General features: G+C 44.2%; 1 protein-coding gene across 1 annotated transcript in view; it reads left to right on the forward strand.

The window, feature by feature from the left end:
- camta1a (calmodulin binding transcription activator 1a) overlaps nt 1–14,163 on the forward strand; it is a 393,330-nt gene that overhangs the window by 144,618 nt on the left and 234,549 nt on the right. The gene's annotated exons all lie outside the window — the stretch shown is intronic.

Consider the following 14,163-nt stretch of genomic DNA (forward strand, 5'->3'; position numbering starts at 1 on the left):
GGAAACAGCCGAGGTATGGGATGAAGGGAGTTGGGTCAGCTCCGTCCCCTCGCATCGTGCCCCGTTCCACTCATCAACGGCCCCCGCCCCCCCCATCCTCCGCCGCCACCTCACAGCCTCTCTCCAGGCGGTGCGTGTTCTCTCAGCTTGCAGATAAAAGCCGTTGGTGGCGTGTGATGGGTGAAAATCAGAGCTGTTTCTATGCAAACCCATGTGTCACTTTTCCTTTTCGCAGGTACGGTGGCTTGAGGAGGAGAGAAGGGTTGAATGGCAACCGGATGGTAGTCACAATAAAACTGTAATTGAAAGATATGTTATCGTGACTATTTCAAGCTGCAGAAAGTGGTATCAAAGAGACATTCCCGCTTAAAAAAAAGAGAAGAAAGGGAACCTCTTTTAATTAAAAAACAGTGCTCAAAGGGGCGACCAAAAGTTGAAACTGGAGGCATGTTTGGCATGAATAAGTTGCCCCTCTCCTTTGTGTGGTGACACTGACAAATAGAGCCCCGCGTGTGAAAAGGAGACTTATCTTTGATGGGTAATGAATTCAAAGTCATGGAGATGAACGTGCTCTTTGAGGTTCAGAGGGCTTTAGCTGAAGTCATATTATCTCACTCCGACAAATGGAAGCAGCGCTGTCACATGGCGCCATCCCCAAGACTTGATTCGTCAAAAGGAGAGAGTGTGATGTCTCTCTAGGCGCAGCTGTGCCGCCGTCGCTTCTGAGGTATTGTTATTGTGATAGCAGTACATTAGTACACGCTGGTCAGCCGAAGCTCGCTTTCACTATGGTCAAGTTGTGTAATAGCCTGTGTAGCACACATAGCAGTCCCGGATAGACAGAGAATTGATTTTTGCGGTGCACACACACATCGCTAAAGCAAAGCTACAGTACAGTGGGTGTGCTGCTCTGATGTTGTTCCAAGTCAACAGTTGCCCTAGCTGAGGACACCTGCAGGCTACCAGTGGCCAGACACATGGATATTTAACCAGTTCTTTGTGCTGAACCTTTGTGTTTTTATGACAGACACAGTTTTCAAGATGTGCACAAACCCATTTCTGCTCAATTGCTCCCAGCGGCGGCTCCAAATAGATTTAGCAATGATACTGTGAGAGGGGAGATAGGGAGCAGGAGAGAGAGAGGAGAGAGAGACCTAGAGAACAATGAAAAAGGCAGGGAGGGAGAGTGGAAAAGAAGAAGGAAAAATAGTCTGAAAATGAGCCAGAATGGGATTTTTTCAGTTCAGTTAAGAACGGCTTTGAATGTATTTGAATCACAGACTTGATCTGCCACCAGCCTATTTTTATTAGCTGCTTGACAGTGCAGCATAGTGTTGGGATTACAACCAGCGCCTGTGTTATTCAGGGTTCCTCACAGCTAAATTTGTATTTGAGCATTCCTAGCACGCCTCTGCTTCCTCCTTGCACACACTTTAATGCCTTTCCAGTTTCCCTTTTTGTTTTCAAACTACACAATTTTACTGTCGCGGGTCACATATTAGGAAACAAACATGGTAGCAATTAGAAATGCTTATCTTGTTCCCTTTCTTCTCCTCATTTTTAACGAGTGATTCCTCATCCTAATATCTTGAGAGAATGGAGCAGATATTCAAATGAGCTCCTTTATTATGGGCAATATTAAAGCTAGGCTTTGACGTTGTTCAAATTCTTAATTGAAAAGAAATGTATCGTATCCTCCTGAGTGGTGTAAATCATATCCCTCCTCCATCCCCTGTGCGCTAGTTTATGTTATCTGTGGCTAATTCATGCCACACTTAATTTGGCCTTGATTGTAAATGTCCGGGGTGAGATGAGAGTCTTGTCGCTATTGTGCCTGTGCCTGAGTCGTACATGGTCTCGCAGGATTAGATGATTTTGAATTTTGACTGCGGTTTCTCAAATGAGCATCTCTCTCATCGGATGAAAACCTCTTTATCGCCGTGACAGTTGTACCCATCTGCCTATTTTCCCTCCGAGTAGAATCAGAGACAAGGGGTTTAGTGTTTACACCCTGAGTGAGACCTAAATATTTTACACGAAGGCAGAGATGTCTCCCCTCTGCCATTGCTGTTGACAGAAGTTGCTTTGAGCAATTTTCTTTTAAGCATCCTTCATTACTGGCAAACATGGTGAACACATGCGGTGGATTTGTCATAATTAAACCAGGGCTTGGCTTGGACTTGGAGAAAGATGCAATAAAGACGACAGTTTATTTAGGATAAACTCCCCAGCTCCTAGGAGCTTCACAGGGGAAACCTCCACACTCTAAATCTAGTTGCACGAACATATGAAGGGATAAAGTGGCTCTATTAAATTTGTTGACTCCAAAGATCCTCTCTGAAGCTGCAGCGTATTGCATTTGTTGGCTCTTCCATCCCTGCTAGCCTTCTCCACGGCTTCTAGGATTGAATCAGACAGTGCCCAGATCCTCACCATTGCATGGGATGAACACTATTGAATTGCTTGGCTTGTAGATCCACAATTCTAACTTCTTTAGACTATATTGAATTTACCATCCTGGGCAATCAATAATACTAAGTTTTGCAGGCAGTATTGAACTCTATCCTCACACATCTACTCTGTGGTTGGTTTCTCCCCAATTGCTTTGGAATCTGCAGGCTGTCATGCACAAAAGAACTGATTCTGAGTTGGCTTTTTAAAACAAGGTTCATAAAGCCATGGGAATTGGGCAGATGGGGCCACATAGTAAAACAAAAGGAGTGTTCAGCAGCCTAGCATCTAGTCAGATAAAATGTGAGCAGGATCATGTTCAGGGTTGAGGCGAGGAGGAAAGGTGCAGGGATCATTTTCTTTAAAGGTCCAATGTGTTGGATTTAGGGGGATATATATTGACAGAAATGGAATAAAGAAGTTGTAACTATGATTTCATAATCTGCTGAAACTAAGAATTGTTGTGTTTTCGTTACCTTAGAATAGGGATCATGCTTCACAGTTAATCGATGAAATGCTGAGAATATTTTTGATCAGATATGTATGGCGGTCTTTAGGTTAATTTTGCTGCTCTTTGGTTCACCCCAATGCACACCAACTGAATCTAGTGGGAGCTATAGCAGCTGACAGCATTTGGAAAGCACTGCTAATAATGACATCCTGACCCAACAGCATCACTGTGAAAGCATTATGCCCACCTTTGGTCTCCCTGATAAATAAGCGGCTCAATTTTCAAGCCCAACCCCCCTTTAGTATTGTTAAATATTTTATCACTGTTAGCCTTGTTAGCACCGTTAGCAGTGTCAGCATGGCGAGTGGTGCTAACATAGCTAACAGTGCTACAGGAGGTTTGCAGCTCAAAATGAAGCCACTTACTCAGCAGGCCTACCTGGAGGGAGAAAGGAGCAGTCATCACTGATTGAGCATCACCACTGGCTAATTCAAGTATTGCAGCGCGGCCAAGGCTAACATTGGCTAACCAGAGGACATTTCTAACAAAAAAACATTAAAATTGTACCTCGATAGCACTTTGAAAAGCAGCTCTAAAGCTCATAGAGTTGATAGTTCTGGGCTAAAAGGAAAAGCCTTTTATCTTTCATGTTATTTTGCATTGTTTTTCCTCTTGAAAACTGGTGTCAGGCTATTGAAAACAAAATTAACTGAAACTGATGTCCCTACCTTACAATGAGCCATTCATCCATACACAGAGTAGGTCCTTTACCATGGTGTGTGCCATGTTGTTTCTGCAGTAGTCCAGAATGGACAAACCAAGCACTGGTTATAAACAGCGCCATTTGCATTCTGCATCTGCCACTGCTTTTTCTTACACTCTTGGCATGTAGGAGAAGTTTCAGTTTGTTACAATCTGCACCCTCGCCACTAGATGCCACTAAATCCTACACACTAAACCTGTAAGGTCTGTCGCAGATACAGAAAAACATGAGCAAATGAGCTTCTGTGTCTGTTTCATATGTTGAATTACTCATTTAATTTTGGTAATCCAAATGGTTTCTGGTGTCTAATGAGACACTGTCCAGAGGATTAGTCTGTCCTCTGAAAGCCCGTCCATGATAGCAGTGGGCCTAGAGGGCAACGGCATAGCTGTGCATTGCTGTGGCATTCAGTGCATTGCGATTCACCATTGGCCCCCTGGGTAATGAAAGGCCTAATAAATGAATCCATCAGAGTGTCTGTGTGTTGCTCTCTGTGTGTATCTGGGATGCAGTCAGGCCCAGACGTGCCCAGTCTCCGGGCACACAGAGGAAAGGGATGCCATTGCTGGCAGGCCTGATGAATGGGTGGCACGCCGCGCCATGACAAAGACGAATGTGACAGCCCCCGTCCCGCAAAAGGGGGGCGGCGCTCAACCACCAAGGGGAGATCATGTGACGCTGACCACCTCCCCTTCCTAGTTACATCCCCTACTGGCTGAGCCCAAGGTGGTGGAAGAACCAGAGAGGAGCAGGAGAAGATGAATATCAGATCATCCTGTTGAGTGACTGCCACCTCATATTCCTGCCATCTAACACCACATACAGGCATGAAATCAACCGAGAGGGCCAAACTATACAGTATATTTATTGTCTGTGAAGTAAATGATGGGAAATTACAAACGCTTCTTTAAACTGAGAGCAGTATTTAATAAAAGGGCTCGACAAAATAACAGGCTTAAACAAACACAAAGGAATTCATCAATAGATCTTCTTCGACCAGAATTGATGCGGTAATCTGCGCGAGATGGTAAATAGTGGAGGGCCTGAAGCTGTATTTGGTTTTCAACAGTATTAGAGGTGGGAGGAAATTAAAGACTGCGGATCAATAGCAATATTTGCTTTATATTACTCAGGTGTCCTTTGATTGTCTGCATGAGTGAGCGACTGGAGTCTGATTTTGGTGACTGTCTCTATCAGATAACGACATACTATGGTCTATTAGGCAGATTACTTACACTTAAGATGGAGATGCTCTTGTACTTGTCCAAGTGCCTATCAGTAATCACTCCTGCTACAGGGCAGCTTATTATCATCAATGTGGAGAGGGTTCTTTCTGCAAATCACTCAATTTTAATTTTAATGATTAAGATAATGGGGTGTGCACAGGTACGACTGTAGATAGTTTGTGACTCGAATGTATCAGGCCAGGCTGGAATTATGTTGCGGTGCAACTCAAGAAAACCTCCTTGACCTCACTTCCAAACTCCTCAATAGAAAGAGTCATCTTCTCTGTGGCGAGGAGGGGAGGTGGGGGTCGGTTAACTATCCCCTCTAAGATAGGCCTTCGGTGAGAGGGAGAGAAGCACTGAGGGGTAAGTCAATGGGAAACTGAGATGATTAAGAGGCTTTCACTGTTAACAGAAAAGCGAGGATTGGTTTCTATTGCACCGTCTTCTTTTCACGGCCTGGTCTAGTGGACAGGCTGGTGCTGTAGTCTGAACAGAGCCAAGACTTGCCTATTAATAGACTATTGAGTGCTATTGATCCTTGGCTCGTGTGACACATAAGATACAATGAGCCATAGATCCCAGTAAAGAGCCATGTCTTTCTTTTCACTTTACCACAATTGCATATGATTATAGCAGTCTGAAGATCAGTCAGAGAGGCCTATCTCTGTGTAACGATGACCCGAAGTGCGATGGTACCCTGAGTAAAAGCCGACTGCAATTTGGAAACTTTTGTCATAAACACAAAAGCTCTTGAACAAAATGGCCACAATGGAGACTTAGCTTTTGCCTAGCTTGAATACTGCCCCTCCATAATTTGATGGATGGGTTTTTTTTACCCAAGCATGGATATGTTTCAAAAAGTGAAGATGCTTTCTCTTTGCATCCAAGGTGAGAATAACTCCAAAAAGCTGCTATACAATTACGGATAAATTAGAGGGATAATGACGAGAGGGAATGGTGGTTATATCAATAACCTCTCTAATGGTCAATTCCAGAATGCTGTCTGCTGTGTGCTAGATTTAGTGTAATGGATAAGGTGCCTGTTTAGCAGAGGCTTACTTGTCGCCAAACGAGGGAACAAACCTCAAATAGCCAAATTAAAAACTGAATAATAGATGAGCGATGCCAGGATGAGAGAGAGGAGAGGAGACAGCTGTAATTTCTACTCTTGGAAAAAAAAGAAAGCCTTGGCATGTAATTGTCGAGAATTTATAAGGGCACAGGAGAGAAATGGAGACAAGGAGGCGATACACATCCCACTGCGAGAATCACCTTTACTGAAAGACACTTAATGCTGATGGTTATAACAGGTGAAAGTCTACAAAATCTTCAAAACATTGTAAATGCTGCTGTTATTAAGGTTGACTGCCTGTCTGTGTGAAAGAGTGCCTCTCTTCCTTGGGGTTTTATCCTCTTTGGAGAAAACAGCAGCGGCAGTCCTAAAATGATAAGAAGTTCTGAATTATGTTGGAATGACAGAGAGGAAGTTTATTTTGGCAACGGATTGCGTCAGAACCTTACTGAATGTTTAACAAGAGGTGCACAGTGTGTAGTCCATGGGGCATCATTCTCAATCTGCATATGAGAAGGATGTTTGAGGAACGTCTGTCTGCGAGACATGTTAAGCTCCACCACCCACCTCCCAGAAGGCTGGGCATGATATGACGAAAGCTTTAACCTCTGTCATATGTGTTCAAAGACACTCCCATTATCTGAAACCTATGGGATTGTTTGCAGGAGGGCTAAATCTGCCACAATATGTATCAACTGTGTGAGTGATACAAACACGTTTCTAATAGATATAAAAATAGACGCATCTGTGTCTGCACAAAAGAACAACTAGTTTACTAACAATAGCATTATGGGTAATGAGGGTGAAATTGGTTCACACAGAATATTATAAGCCCCAGTTATTGTCATCTGGAGGAGCCGACTCCTGCAGACTTGCTAATAACAGGAGTCTGACTCATTCTGTGTTTTAAGCTTGCTGGGTTTCCACTGGGCCTGCTCTTTTTTTTTTTTCTCAGCACCTGTGAGAGAAAAAAAAAGGACTTCCCTGCTTGGCGGCTGGTGATGCAATCTGATATGAGTGGGGGCTGTGTGATCACAGAATAGCCTCTCTGGTGAAGAGGTGAAGCTATTACTGCATCATTGAGTGCAGGTCATTTGCCACAGCCACCTGGCCCTCTGATCGCTGCTTGGAACAACGGGCTGTAGTCTCTGGTCTGTCCTCTCCCCCTCTTTTATCCTGCGTGCAAAGAAGTCCATCTTAACAGGCATAAGATGTGAAAGTAGATGATAAAACAAGGCAATACACTGAGGTCTACACACTTAAGATGTGCGATTGTAGCAGTGATTGGCTTTGTGCAATCTTTGTTTTTACTGGATGGATTTAGTTAGAAATGACAGGAAATGAGAGAAAGAGATGACACGTTGGTTTCAAACCAGAGACATTGCGGTTAATGGTCAGTGTCTTAAAACCCCTTAGCAATAAGGGATGCCAGAAGTAGTGAGTTTCTGTGGTGAAGGTGAAGCTCCTGCTTCTGGATTAAAAGTGGTGCACTGTAGTACAAACACCACAGTTTTGATACTATTATTTTGATTTGTTTTTCTATTCAATCTAATTTGGCTATGCTTTGATGCTAACAGTAATGCGTGATGTTGTCACCAAAATGCAAATGAACCTATGACATCGTTCAGCTGGACTACAGCAGGGTAAGGTCCACGACTGAGTGGATGTTGCCACTTCCTGTTCAACTTAAAAGCCCTGTAGCGTTTTGTACAACATCCAGCCATATATACTAGGTTTTGACCTAGTTTTGAAGTGAGTCAGTCAGGTGTTTAATTGTTTAGTCCACCTTTAGTCCACTGTGCTGTGTAGAACCATCACTATTCTTCAGGCAGCTTCTACATGGTTCTTTCAGGCATGCACCAGCATCTACTCTACTCAACGTTTTGCACGTTGTTTACATTGAAGACCATGGAGGGAAAAGAGATCGCGTGTACCATCTGATTGATGTTGTTATGTGTACACTATCCTCCATAGCATGTTAACATCGTGTCATGCCAAATGGGGCACTCTCATCAAAGTTTCAGTGCTGTTTGTTGAGCCTGTGAGGAGAGGTTTGTAATGGAGAGAGTTTGAGGAAGAATCTCGACAGCATGTTGGTGAAGAAGGCCTGCTGGCTTGCCAGCTCACACACACAGATGGACGGTGTGTCAAGGGAATCTCACACACACTGATCAGAGGCTCCCCTCCCGTCCCGCGGTGGGAGGAAATGGGACTGAACGAGAGGAGGAAGAGCGGGAGAAGGAGTTAATCACCGCACTAATGCTGCACTTCATCATCGTTTCCTGAGCCCGCCTGCTCACCCTCACTGCCTGCACTTGACTGTCTACACAGCGCCCCCTGCTCCCAGTTTTAGCTACGACACTGTTTACTAACCCATGATGAGCTTATCACTCAGTCAGACTAACTGGAACTCACGTAGCGTTACATGTTTATGGAGGAGCTGCGCAAAGCACCATATGAAAGTTGTTGATCCTTGAAGGTGATTCAAGTGGCCAACGTAAGAGAGAGGATTTGGGCTGACCTTGGCTGTCGTGCATCAGATATGTATGCAGGGCAAAGTGCTTTTTGTGCTTTTTCATGCATGCCTATTTGACACTGGTCCTTTGAGAAGGACTATTTATTTTTGCAAAGGCCCACATGTGGTGTGCTGACCCTGTGCTAGGTTTGCACACAGCTTGTGTGACACGTGTGTGTGTGTGCTAGTATATTTTATTGCGTGTGTACTTAGTTCTTAGTGTGCATAAGTGCATGTAGAATTCATGCCGTGCACAGAGATGGATCTGAGGCCGGTGGTGAAGGTGAGTGAGTTTAAGCAGGCTCCTCCCTCGGGCTCTTGTTCCACAGACAGTTACAAACAGGATCTTAGGAAGTGCTGTGCTGTGCTGCCGTGCATGGCCAACCGTCAGCCTGGCCTCAAAAATATGAGTCCATGTGCGACGCACATAACTCACAGCCTTGCTGCCACACCCGCCCCACTGCCCTGGCAGGCACTCCCTCAGACCATAACAGCCACCACAGCCTTTTAAACCCATTTCAGTCTTCTGGATTAAATACTGTGAGGTGCCATTCATGCTCAGGCTAGTGTACAAACCCTGTCTCTCTCTCTCTCTGACAAATGCACCTGCTCATACATAGTGTACCCCTGTTGAGATCTTTGTGCAATGCATGCAGAGCTAATGCCAGCTTTATGGATTTTATGTTACATTTGAATAGCTGAAATGTTTGCTCATACCTTCACAATTTGTGAAAAATAGCTATTGGCAAAAATGAACTGACATGGGGTCTTTACACAAGGTTGTTGGCACACTTGTAAGCCCCATCACTTCTGGATATTCTTACGATATCTCATATGGACTCAGCTGAAAATGTTCCCCATGTTGTTTTCTTGTTTTCCATGCACATCAGGTTACTGGTATTGTCCCTTGTGCTAATTCAGGGCATCGAGTACGTGCAAAAGGGTAACAGTCTGCTTTTATAATTGCACCTCAAGTGCCCTATAAGCTACAAAGGAACAAAGAGTGTCTTTTAAGATGGGATCAAACAGTCAGGCGTTAGCGTGGCTGCAGCGTGATACGGTGTGGTGATGTGTGTGTGTGTGTGTGTGTGTGTGTGTGTGTGTGTGTGTGTGACTGTGAGTGATAGAGTGACAGCCACATGACAGGGCTGAGCTGTGATCACAGCTCTGTTGAGGAGACACCGATGGCAGTGCTTGGCTGGATGCCCATCAGTTTGTCTATCTGTCTGCCTCTCCGGTCATACTGTAGGTGCACATACACATAAGACACACCGAAACGTACCTGGCTCAGTGCTTAATGGGTGCCTGTCTGTCATACACATACGCCCGCACGCACACAGTCAACAAACTGGTGGTGGAGACGCCACGGTGCAGTGATTTCAGCTTTGGTTCCACATCACCTCCTACTAATGGTGGTAATTAATTGATGAATGAGGTCAAATCGGAGATATCCATGCACGTCTCAATTCGGATACAACCCCATCTCATCCCTGCGCTCACCTCTCTGCCACCCCCCAAGTTGTTTTCTTAATGCGCAGTGCACCACATTCCCTCTGTGCTCATCTGCATAAGACCTTGGGATGAATGTTAACGATGTTTAATTAGACAAGACGTGGGATGGATGAGTGGGTGGAGGCAGCGAGGCCAGGGTGGTGCTGCCCCCCGCTGGGGGAGAGAACACACAAAACACACACATAGAGACCTGTGAACATTCACACACACACACACACACACACACAAACACACACAAACACATACACACTTGATGAACAATGAATGACCATTAAAAGGCCAAAAGCTACAGCTGAGCATGGCCTTACGTGTGATTGGTACGCTCTGACTTGGTGCTGTTAGCTCCCCATTCCATATTTCACCAACATCAAGGGCATGGACCCCTCATTGTTAATGCAATATAAATGAGCCATTTTTAAATGCGATAAATTTGTAGGATATTATGTAGTGATTATTAACTGCCCTTGATTGTAAATTTAATTAACCAAACATTTATTTCTCACAAGCTTTCTGTCTGGAATCAGCTATTTTCTTGTGAAATTAATTGGGCCAAAGTGAGAGCATTCAACATTTTATGAAATTAAATTCATCCTCCTGGCTCAAGCCCTTGACTGTATTTTAGGCAGTCTTTAGAGTGTTGTGTTACCAATATGAAAATACTGGTTGAATGGATTGACTACAGCACTGGCTGACCAAGTGGGGACAGGGGGGGCCATGGCCACCCATATATAATCGCTGCCCCCTTCCCTGAAAATAATAGACCAATATTACTGTCTGTAAGAGGATGTGGTGTGGTTATTTTTGAAACTAGCACAGAAAATCGAATCATCTCAACTCCCAAAATATCAAGTGCTGATTGGTCAGTCAACTTTTATGTGGACGCGCTTAATATCCTCCTGTGTCTGTTGTCGACACTCCAGGATGTAGTGTCAATTTAAGTCTGCTACAGGCATTGTGTCTTTTCAAATACAATCATGTTTTCACAAGGAGTGTACAGTTTCTGCTTGTTGCATGCATACAGTCGTGTGCATGGTTTGGTTTAGGCAACAGAAGCACATGATTAGGTTTAGAAAACAAATCCTGGTGTGGCTCAACATTAACATGTCCGGGGTTTGTTGGATCTATCCAAGGGTCCCTTGAACTCTCAAGACGAGATATCTGAATGAAAATGGGTTCTATGGGTACCCAGGACTCTTCCAAAAAGATCCTCCTTACAACTAATGTACTCCAAATTAAATTTGTAAATTTTAAGAAAAAGGACAAACAGCCTATTTGAAAAACATTGAATTGCCCAACATATTCTGACATTTAGCAAATTAAAACAGGATTGTTGTGGAACTCAAAATGTTAACTGTACCGGTATTAGTCTATGCACATCTGATAATTTGTAACATTAATTGTAAAATAAGAAATTAAGGTATATCAGTATGTGATTCCTTAACTCCCCACACTGACATAGTTTTCACACAGCAGTTCAGTCGTGGCTTTTGGTTTTGGTGTGCCACCCCAACGTTTCTTGGTCCCACCTGGCCACCCCGATGAATATTTTTTAGGGCACAACAGTGATCTCAATCAGCATTTATACTTCTCGTTGTTACTTTCTGTTCTAATTTAACTCCATCTTAATGCATTTTCTGGTCCGCAATTGGTTGACTGAACATTGTGACTGGGATCAATGCTAGGTGAGTGCACTGCGCTCCGTGCCCGAAGCCAGCATGCTGCCTCTACATGCTTATCTTAGACATTGAGACAACTTTCTCGTCCCAGCCCGCTCTGTATAAACATTTCCACTACACTGATCTGTGAAAAAACATCAGGCGGCAGCTTACTGTAGTGTAATCCAGTAAATGATCGGCATGTTGTTTCGACAGTGCAGCCATTGCAGAGATAAGGGGATGCAGATGTTTTCTCGCTAGCTGTTCCCAGATGAGGTGTCATTATCCGGGCTCGGTCTCAGACCTGCTGTTTTCAGCCCATCTCCTCAACTGGGTGACTGACTGTGGACCGGATGCAAAGACACACTCAAATGTGCACTTTGTGTCTATTGCTTGCTGCCGTCTCCTCCAGGCTCGGGCTTATCTTGTGGTCACGGCCAGACAGAGACACCTGCGAATGCTGTGGATTAGCAGGCTGCCTGGGGTAAGGCGTTTAATGCAGTGCCCCAAGGATCCCCGGGCTGAAGGCAGGCTGAGTTGTGAGGCTGAAGCAAGCTCAACGGAGGCATCTCAGGGCCTAGATTGAGATCAATGACTCCTCAAAGCTGCCATATAAAACATTCAATGAAAGAGTCATTTGAGAGACACGGGTAAACAGGCTTTGATTACAATAGAGAAAAGGGGGGAGTGTGTTTGTTCTCTTAAAAGTCTTGCTGAAACAACAACAAGGCTGCTTGTTCTCTCTTTGTGTTGGAGATGCCATGTTGAATCTCCACTCTTAATTAATTTGGTGAGCGCAGAGAGGGAGCGTTTGTCACCCCTGCTCTCGCCTGTTAGTGCTATTTGTCTCCGGGTGACCTTTGATTTCACACTGCATTGGTTTTCTCCCGTTATGGACAAGAGGCGGTTTTTGCTGACAACAGAGGAAACCTTATCTTTTAAATAAGTAATTCCTCAACTGCTCAGTGAGTTCACCAGCAGCAAAATATTGGGATTGCTGAAAAGGCAGGCACAGAGGCACACTGGGGAAAAGATCTCCTCTCTCTATATGCTACACCACCTTCGCCTGACTCTCATTAAAAATTCCACAACACAGTGTTTGAACAAGGCTCTCTACACAACAGTATATTCTATCATACAATGCTGCTTTTGTTTGTCGACATGATAAACTTGTAAATGTTTTTCCTTTCTATTTTTGCCTCCCTATATAGAAGTTCTAGGCTTAAAGGGATACTTTGCAGATTTTCAACCAGCTTTGTGGGTAGTATGTGTAGATCAACCGTGGTAGACTTACCTCCATATAACCAGTGGCAAGTTATCTCTTCTCCCTCCACAGCATTACGACATTTGGAGGAGTTTCGCTGACCCTTGGGGCGGTTGCTCGAACTACAGACTGTACTTCCGCTTTTTCGTATTGCCCGCCTCCAGCCACCGTCTCAAAGAGTATACATCTGATTGAGAAACGTACCCTCCCCTCTCTGTGTCTCTCAAAAATCATATCAAATGGTAAAACTAGGCAGTTCTGATCAAATACAAACCAAGACTACTAGCTGCACTGCCTATTTCTCGCTTAAAATGTTTTCAGAAACATATTTTAATGCCCCATTCTGCCATAATGGTAAGAGTTTGTGAACAGGAAGTGGGTGCTGCATTGCTTCCTGTTCAGTGAAAAATGGGTGAAAAATGGAGATCAAACACTAAAACTAAGCAGCACTGATCAAATGTAAACCAAAATTATGTTACTGAGTTGTCTGTTTCTCACCCCAAATGTTTTCAGAAACATGTTTTAGCTCACTGTTTAACTCTAATACAATGCATAGTTTCACACAGAGGAGTCCACATTGAGTCACCCACCAGCAGATGCAAAGCATTATTGTAGTTGTAGATTTCCTACCTCTTTGGCCATGTAGCACCAATGTGAAAAGTATTTGAGTCTTTCTACTGCAGAGACGGACTAGTTTTTTGGTCAGGGCCTTCTTTATATTGGTGAAATACTTTAAAAAAACAGGGTTCACATTGCATGCATTGTTTGTCAGTTCTTTAGAGGCTCTGTGGTTAAGAGGTCTCTATGTGAGTCTACATGGACAGCTCTTGCTTTGGCATCTGTTCTGTATGTGACTTAGGAGGCACAGAGGGGGCAGGTTTATCGTTGTATTGTAGAGGGGGTTTAGGCAGTGACACAATAGCACCAGCCAGGCCTCCTTGGCAACAGCTGGGGCCCAGAGCTTTAGGTTTTTGGGAAGGGAGCATTGATTGGGGTGATGGCTGGAGTGACTGAGAGGTGGGGCGGATGAGGGAATTGCAAGGGGGATGGATGTGTTGGCACCTGGCTCTGTGGGTTCTGGCTGGATGCTGGAGCACTCTCCAGTAACACTGATGCATCGGCATGAATTATATTATGTCTTGGCAGCTGCTTACTCCCAGATTCATCTTAGCAGTCATTGGGTTATTTATTTATTTGTTTCCACAATTTGTCAAAAGAGTTCCTGTGTAAAGTGAAAAAAACCAAAACCTA

The sequence above is a fragment of the Plectropomus leopardus genome, chromosome 8, assembly GCF_008729295.1.
Source record: "Plectropomus leopardus isolate mb chromosome 8, YSFRI_Pleo_2.0, whole genome shotgun sequence".
Classification (NCBI taxonomy): Eukaryota; Metazoa; Chordata; class Actinopteri; order Perciformes; family Serranidae; genus Plectropomus; species Plectropomus leopardus.